This window comes from Rhineura floridana, chromosome 4, assembly GCF_030035675.1.
Source record: "Rhineura floridana isolate rRhiFlo1 chromosome 4, rRhiFlo1.hap2, whole genome shotgun sequence".
Classification (NCBI taxonomy): Eukaryota; Metazoa; Chordata; class Lepidosauria; order Squamata; family Rhineuridae; genus Rhineura; species Rhineura floridana.
Genome location: NC_084483.1, coordinates 9,234,555 through 9,240,720, shown reverse-complemented (window position 1 = coordinate 9,240,720; position 6,166 = coordinate 9,234,555).

Below are 6,166 nucleotides of genomic sequence, written 5' to 3'. Positions count from 1 at the left end.
AGTAAAAGCTATACAGAATGTTTTGAGTAGCCTTTTAAAATTTGCCTCAAAACCAAAGAGAAGCACCCCGAAATTTATTTTGACAAATGTGTTTTTTTTTGTCCCCTCACTGGATATAAACAGCAGCAATTTCATGATGCCCTCAACTCCCCCAGGTTACAATAATATACTTGAAATATCAGTGAAGTACTTTGATATAAATGTGTTTAGGTGCATAGTCAGACAGACATGCAGTTTTTCAGTGACCTAGAATGACTTCACACAAACAGGCAATTGAGAAGAGACTCTCTGTCACAGAACACCTTTTTTCTTATCACACCACGGCAGTGACTTTGGGGAAGGGCCATAGTGGCTCAACGGTAGAGCATCTCCTTTGCATGCAGAAGGTCCCAGGTTCAATCCCCGGCATCTCCAGGTAGGGAGCCCCTGCATGAAATCTTAGATGCTGCCAGTCAGCGTAGGGAATACTGATCTAGATGGACCACTAGGAGGCACACTTACATAGGAGCCTCACTGAGAGACTGGAAGAACTAGGCATATTTAGCCTTGAGAGTCGAAGACTGAGGGGAGATATGATCGCACTCTTCAAGTACTTGAAAGGTTGTTACAAAGAGGAGGGCCAGGATCTCTTCTATATGATCAAAGAGTGCAGGACAAGAAATAAGGAGCTCAAGTTACAGGAAGCCAGATTTCAGCTGAACATCAGGAAAAACTTCCTAACTGTTAAAGCGGTACAACAATGGAACCAATTACCTAGGGAGGTGGTGGGCTCTCCAACACTGGAGGCATTCAAGAGGCAGCTGGATGGTCACCTGTCAGGTATGCTTTAAGTTGGATTCCTGCACTGAGCATGGGGTTGGACTCTGTGGCCTTATAGGCCCCTTCCAACTCTACTATTCTATGCATACGGTGGGAAAATCGGGGTTGGTTTGTTCTTCCGCCTGGTCCTTCTGCTGCGACGTTACCCAGAGCTAAGCCACAATTTGGTTTAGTGTTACACCTGAAGCCAGTTTTGTTTCACTCCAGACAAACCATGAGCCAAAAACAAACCTTGGCTACACCTTGTGGTTTTTCTTATCAAGCCATGAGCCCTGGTTCAAATGTAACCCTAAGCCAAACCTCAGCTTAGTTCTGGGTAGCATGGCAATAACAGGACCAGGGGAGGAGTGGCTGCATTCACTAACACACTTGCTTAGCCATGGTTTGGCTTAGTGTTACATGTGCACTGGGCCAGTGTATGATGCAGCACTGGTGTAAGCTTTTGGTGCACCCTGGCCTAGCACAGGAAGTTTTTAGAGTCAAGATATGAAAAATCCATGATGAGACATTTCCCTGCAAACCATTATCTTTCCTCTCACATGGAAGCATGTGTGCGAGGATAATGTTTTTTCACAGCACATTCTCTGTGAGATTACAGAGAGGTGCTAGAGAAGTATAAGCTACTGTTGCATTTTTAGCATGCCATAAAAACACACTGAGAGGATGTTAACTCCCTTAAGGGAAAATGTTATTTTTGAGGATTACACAGTCACATTATTTCAACATGAACATTTAATGCGCATAAATGCACAAACAGCTCTAAAACCCAACAGTAAGGCTAAAACTGGAATTTTGCTGGTTGCGCCACTGGCACGCACTCCCAAAGACCAACAGGATTTGTACTGGTGCTACTCAGGAAAAGTTAGGCCCATCCATTGTTTCAAAAGGGAAGTATGAACCAGTCAGAAGAAAGGAAAACAAGCTACAGAGAGCTTGCCTCTATGGCTGTCCTGGGAAAATCAGATATTGCTGTCGTTGTAGGGTGTATCTCTCCATAGGATGAGATTATACTGAAAACTACAAACCAGCCACAGATGAAATTTGCAGGAGCACTGCCAAGATTTTACATGACCCACACAGAACTATTAAAAATAGTATTAGCACATAAAACAATGAAATAAATAGGTACCCCCACAGTAATCTGTGCAAAGGTATTTATCTGCAAGACAGGCTCCATACTTGCAGGTGACTTTGCAGCAGTCAGGGAGCCCTTCTGGTGGGTCTGTGGCCTACAGTGTTGGCTTGGTGCACCATGATCCCAGGTTGTGAACACACTAGTCACCAGAGCAAAGCGTTTCCATTAGCCACACCGAGAGGAGGAATGGATTGATCTGCCTATCAGTTGCAAAATCTCTTTGAAGCTCAATTTTTTTTAAAAAAAACCCCACACTCAAGCTGCTCCCACCAGGTTTTACAGTAAAAAGGTGCAGGGCTTGACTAGTGTTGTGTGCCCCCGTTTTCGGTAGCAAGAAGTGGAGAAGCACTGGAACTGGCAGAATAGTGAGTGCGTTTCTACCCGCAATCATGCTGCCCCTGGGATACCATGGGCATACTATGAAGGAGCAAGGTGTGCACACAACTCTGTTCAAGCACAGAAAAGTTGCAGAGTTGATAGATGCCACAGAATGTAATTCTGCATTTTTGCTTCAAAGAGTGAGTTCAAGACCTCATGGTTACAGAGATAGGCTTTTATTCCATCATGCTAGAGGACAAAAAGAGAGATGGGCTGAAGGGCCTCCCTACTGGCTCTGCTGAAAAGATGAGCAACTTCTGGTTCCTCCTCAATTTTTCTCATTACTGCTGCTCACTTCAAGATCTCTGTAAAGCATCAGTGCCTGAGCTTGCTTTTTTCCTTGTTCTCCCCCAGTCCCTTTTCCTTTTGTGCCATATCTGTTAGATTGAGAGTCTGTATTATTTCTCCCTGATATTTGCAAGCCACTTTGGGGATCTTTTTCCATTGAAGAGCAGGATCAAATGCCAATAATATGAAGTGGGAAATGCCAGTGGGTGAAATGGGAGAGGGAGCACACCTGATAGTATCTGCCAGTTCAGGATATCAAGATAAGCTAGGGAGAACTGCCTTGTGATTCCACTGTCCAGAATAGCGTTGCAGCGTATGGAAAGGCCTTCTTGATTGTGGTGTCTGACCTGTGGAGCTCTCCCAAAGTCACCATTGGTGCCCTCCTTATTGAACTGTAGGTGAGATGCGAAGACACACCTTTTAAAATCAGGCCTGTTCGACAACGTGGTGTTGCCTGGTTTTCTGTGATTTTTGTTTTTATGCTATTTATTTTTAAAATATGTGGTTTCAATGTGTGTGTGTGTTAAGCTTTTGTTGCATTTCCCCCCCAATTTTGGTTGAGAGCCACCTTAAAAAAAACAAAACCTTGGTCCTGAAAAGATACATTAAGAAAACCTTTTAAATTAAAAAATAAATTCCCAATGCTAGGCCAAGGCTAAGTAGGAGCACAAGAGGTAGGTTTGGGAGGGGGCACCCCACAACTAGCTAAAACAGAATTATGCAAACAAAGGAGATATGTTAACATTATATGTAAATGAGTTTACTACATAATTGGTAAGGGTCACAGGATTGAACTTGTCCTTGGCACAGATGGTGTGTGCACGTAACAACCCTGCAAAGAAGCGGCTAGCCTCTGTACTCCACAAGTAACCAGGCCACACCCTTCCGCTTCTGGAAAAGGGAAATTACAACCATTTGCCCTCAGGTTAATAAATTGAGAGCTAATATCCCAACTCATTCCAGAACAGATCAGTCGACTTAAAATCGAGTTATGATGGAACAGAGGAGGTGGAAGGAAACTGCAATGCAAGGGGGCACAAGCGCAGTTTTAGAATGGGGGGACGGGTTGACAAAAACCCTAATAAAGGAATCCAGAAGACAGGCAAATAAAAATAACTCAAAACAAATTTAAACTACGTGTTAATCGGCCTGTGCTGTAAAAACAGGTACAGTAAAAGCAGATGCATTTCAACAGAACCTATAAACTGCAGTCACAAAACCAGAGATGATTTCAACAGCGATAGAAAGACCATCACCGGCGCAATCCCGCGCATGTTTCCTCGGCCCCCCTGTTTTATAGGGAGTAAGCTCTCTCCGTGTTATTCAGCGCTGCCGAGGTCCGTTTACCGCGGCCCTCGAAGGACCGACAGACAGCTGGGAAGGACCGCGTTTAAAAACGAAATCCAGCATATGTGGAAGACACTTTTTTGTTTCTTCCCTAATTTTAACACCACAGTTCTATATTATCTCAGGCTGCTGCCGCTTGTTTCCTTCTCTGTAGAATATTGACATGTTTTATTGTTCGTTGTTTTAACGTTTTATAGTGCTGGTCATTGACCGTAATAAATGATTGATCGATCGATCGATCGATTTCTTCCCGTTCCTGCCACGAACGTAACCCATCGTAACGCAAAGCATACTTACTCCGTTCGAAGCAGCTCTTCCTCGGTCTAAACGGTGGCAGAGAGAATCAGACGGCACTAAAGCGAACTCTGGGCGAGAAAGGGCATGGCAGGTCGTCAGGCACCCGCGACATAGAGGCGCGCTTCTGCCGAGCTCTTCCGGCAGCGCAAAGCGTCCCGAGTCCAACCCTTGTCTCCAGATGTTCCGCGGGTGCCGCTCCCGCGCGCAAGGCAGCGCTACTCTTGCGACGCTCCAGCCCGATCCGGGAGCGGCGTCAGGTGGAGGCGTTTGGCAGCAGCTGACCCGCCCGACGAACTCTCCCCGCTTGGAGGCGCATGTCTGGACGAGGTAGAGCCACGCAGGGGCTCCCTGCGCGGGCTAGCGAGGAAGACGCGCCCGAGCTGTTGGAAGGGCCGGGAGGCTGTCCCTCGCCGGTCTCGCCTGCAACGAGCAGAGATGCCTGCGCCTCCAGGCCCGGGCGTGGCGCAAAGAAATAGACGGGAAGCGCAGCCGGCTGGCCCGCCCTAGTGGAGAGCGCCGGCGCAGCCCAGCTCGGGAAGGAAAGAAGGGCGCGCGTCCTGCCCGCCGCCCACCCGCGGGACAGAGGCGACCTTCGGCGTGCTTAGGAGTTGTTGCCCCCCACCCCGGCCAGAACAGTGCAGCGATCTGTCTCTTCCGTACTACCAGTGATAGGTGCTCTGCCCAACGGAGAAACTGGGTGTTCCACCTCCCCGCAAAGCAAGACACTTCCTCTGCCTTTGGAGGCAGCAGTTTCCTCGCTGGGAATGGACTCAAGGCATCCACGCGTGTTCCCGCGTGGGAAGAGTGACTGATGGGGAAATGCTGAGCATTGGCTCATTTGCCATATTCATAGAGGCATCACGGGTTGTGATTGATGGTTGGTGTAGTCCAAAACATACGCGGGGCACTAGTTTGACAAGGGCTGCACTTACCGGTATTAAGTCTCACTGAACTCAGTGAGACTTACTTTTGACTAGCCATGCCTAGGCCTAAGGGGTTGGGTGCTCTAGTGCTTCTCCTGCCCATGCACCTGTAACACATCAAGGCTTCCACTCTGCTTCTTTTTATAATGAGGTTCCAAATGCACACACCCATCAGCATGCACAGACAATCTGCGGTCATACAACTACACACACCCTTCTCAAATATTTGTGCTAAACTAAAAGCAGCCAAGGTTTCTCCTTCACTTTTGCAAATTGACTGCCATACCAAAATGATAGGAACAAAAAAATTCACACATTTGAAATGCAATTCAGTTGGTTTAAAAATGAATAAAACCCCCAGCTACCCCAGAGCAAGGCCGAACTATTCCCACTTTGGCAGCCAATCCAGTTGGAAAGTCCCACTACCAAGGTTAGTGGAAATCGCAAGCTAAATGGGCCAATTAAAAACGAGTGTTTCATGAAGTGGGAGTACCGTTGCTTACCCTTCCATTTGGCTCACAATTCCAGCCATTTTCACCAAGATACCACTAAGCTCCTTTTACCAGCTCTGGAAGAGAGCTAAGGAAATGACACAGCCACTTTGTCACATTAAAATTGTGTGAATTCCACTCACGTTCCTGGCTTTGCAGTTTGGTCATCTGAAGCTGGCTACATGTTTTGCCCTGCACGGCAAAGGAGACTTTATCTTCCTACTACAGAACTAAAGAAAGATGTTTGTTGTAGACTCCCATGGATCTGCTCTTGAGTATGATTAACCATTGGATCACACCTTTTAGAGTTAACACTAATAACATTTAGTATCCCCACCAAGTGTGGACAACCACACTCCAAACAAGCTTGAGTTTGTTTACTGTATCCAGCACAAGTCCCTCACAAACACACCACCCATAATCTAAAAATGGGTTACTACAAAGTGACTCACTGAGGTCCACAGGAGTGTTAACAGTTCGTAGATACG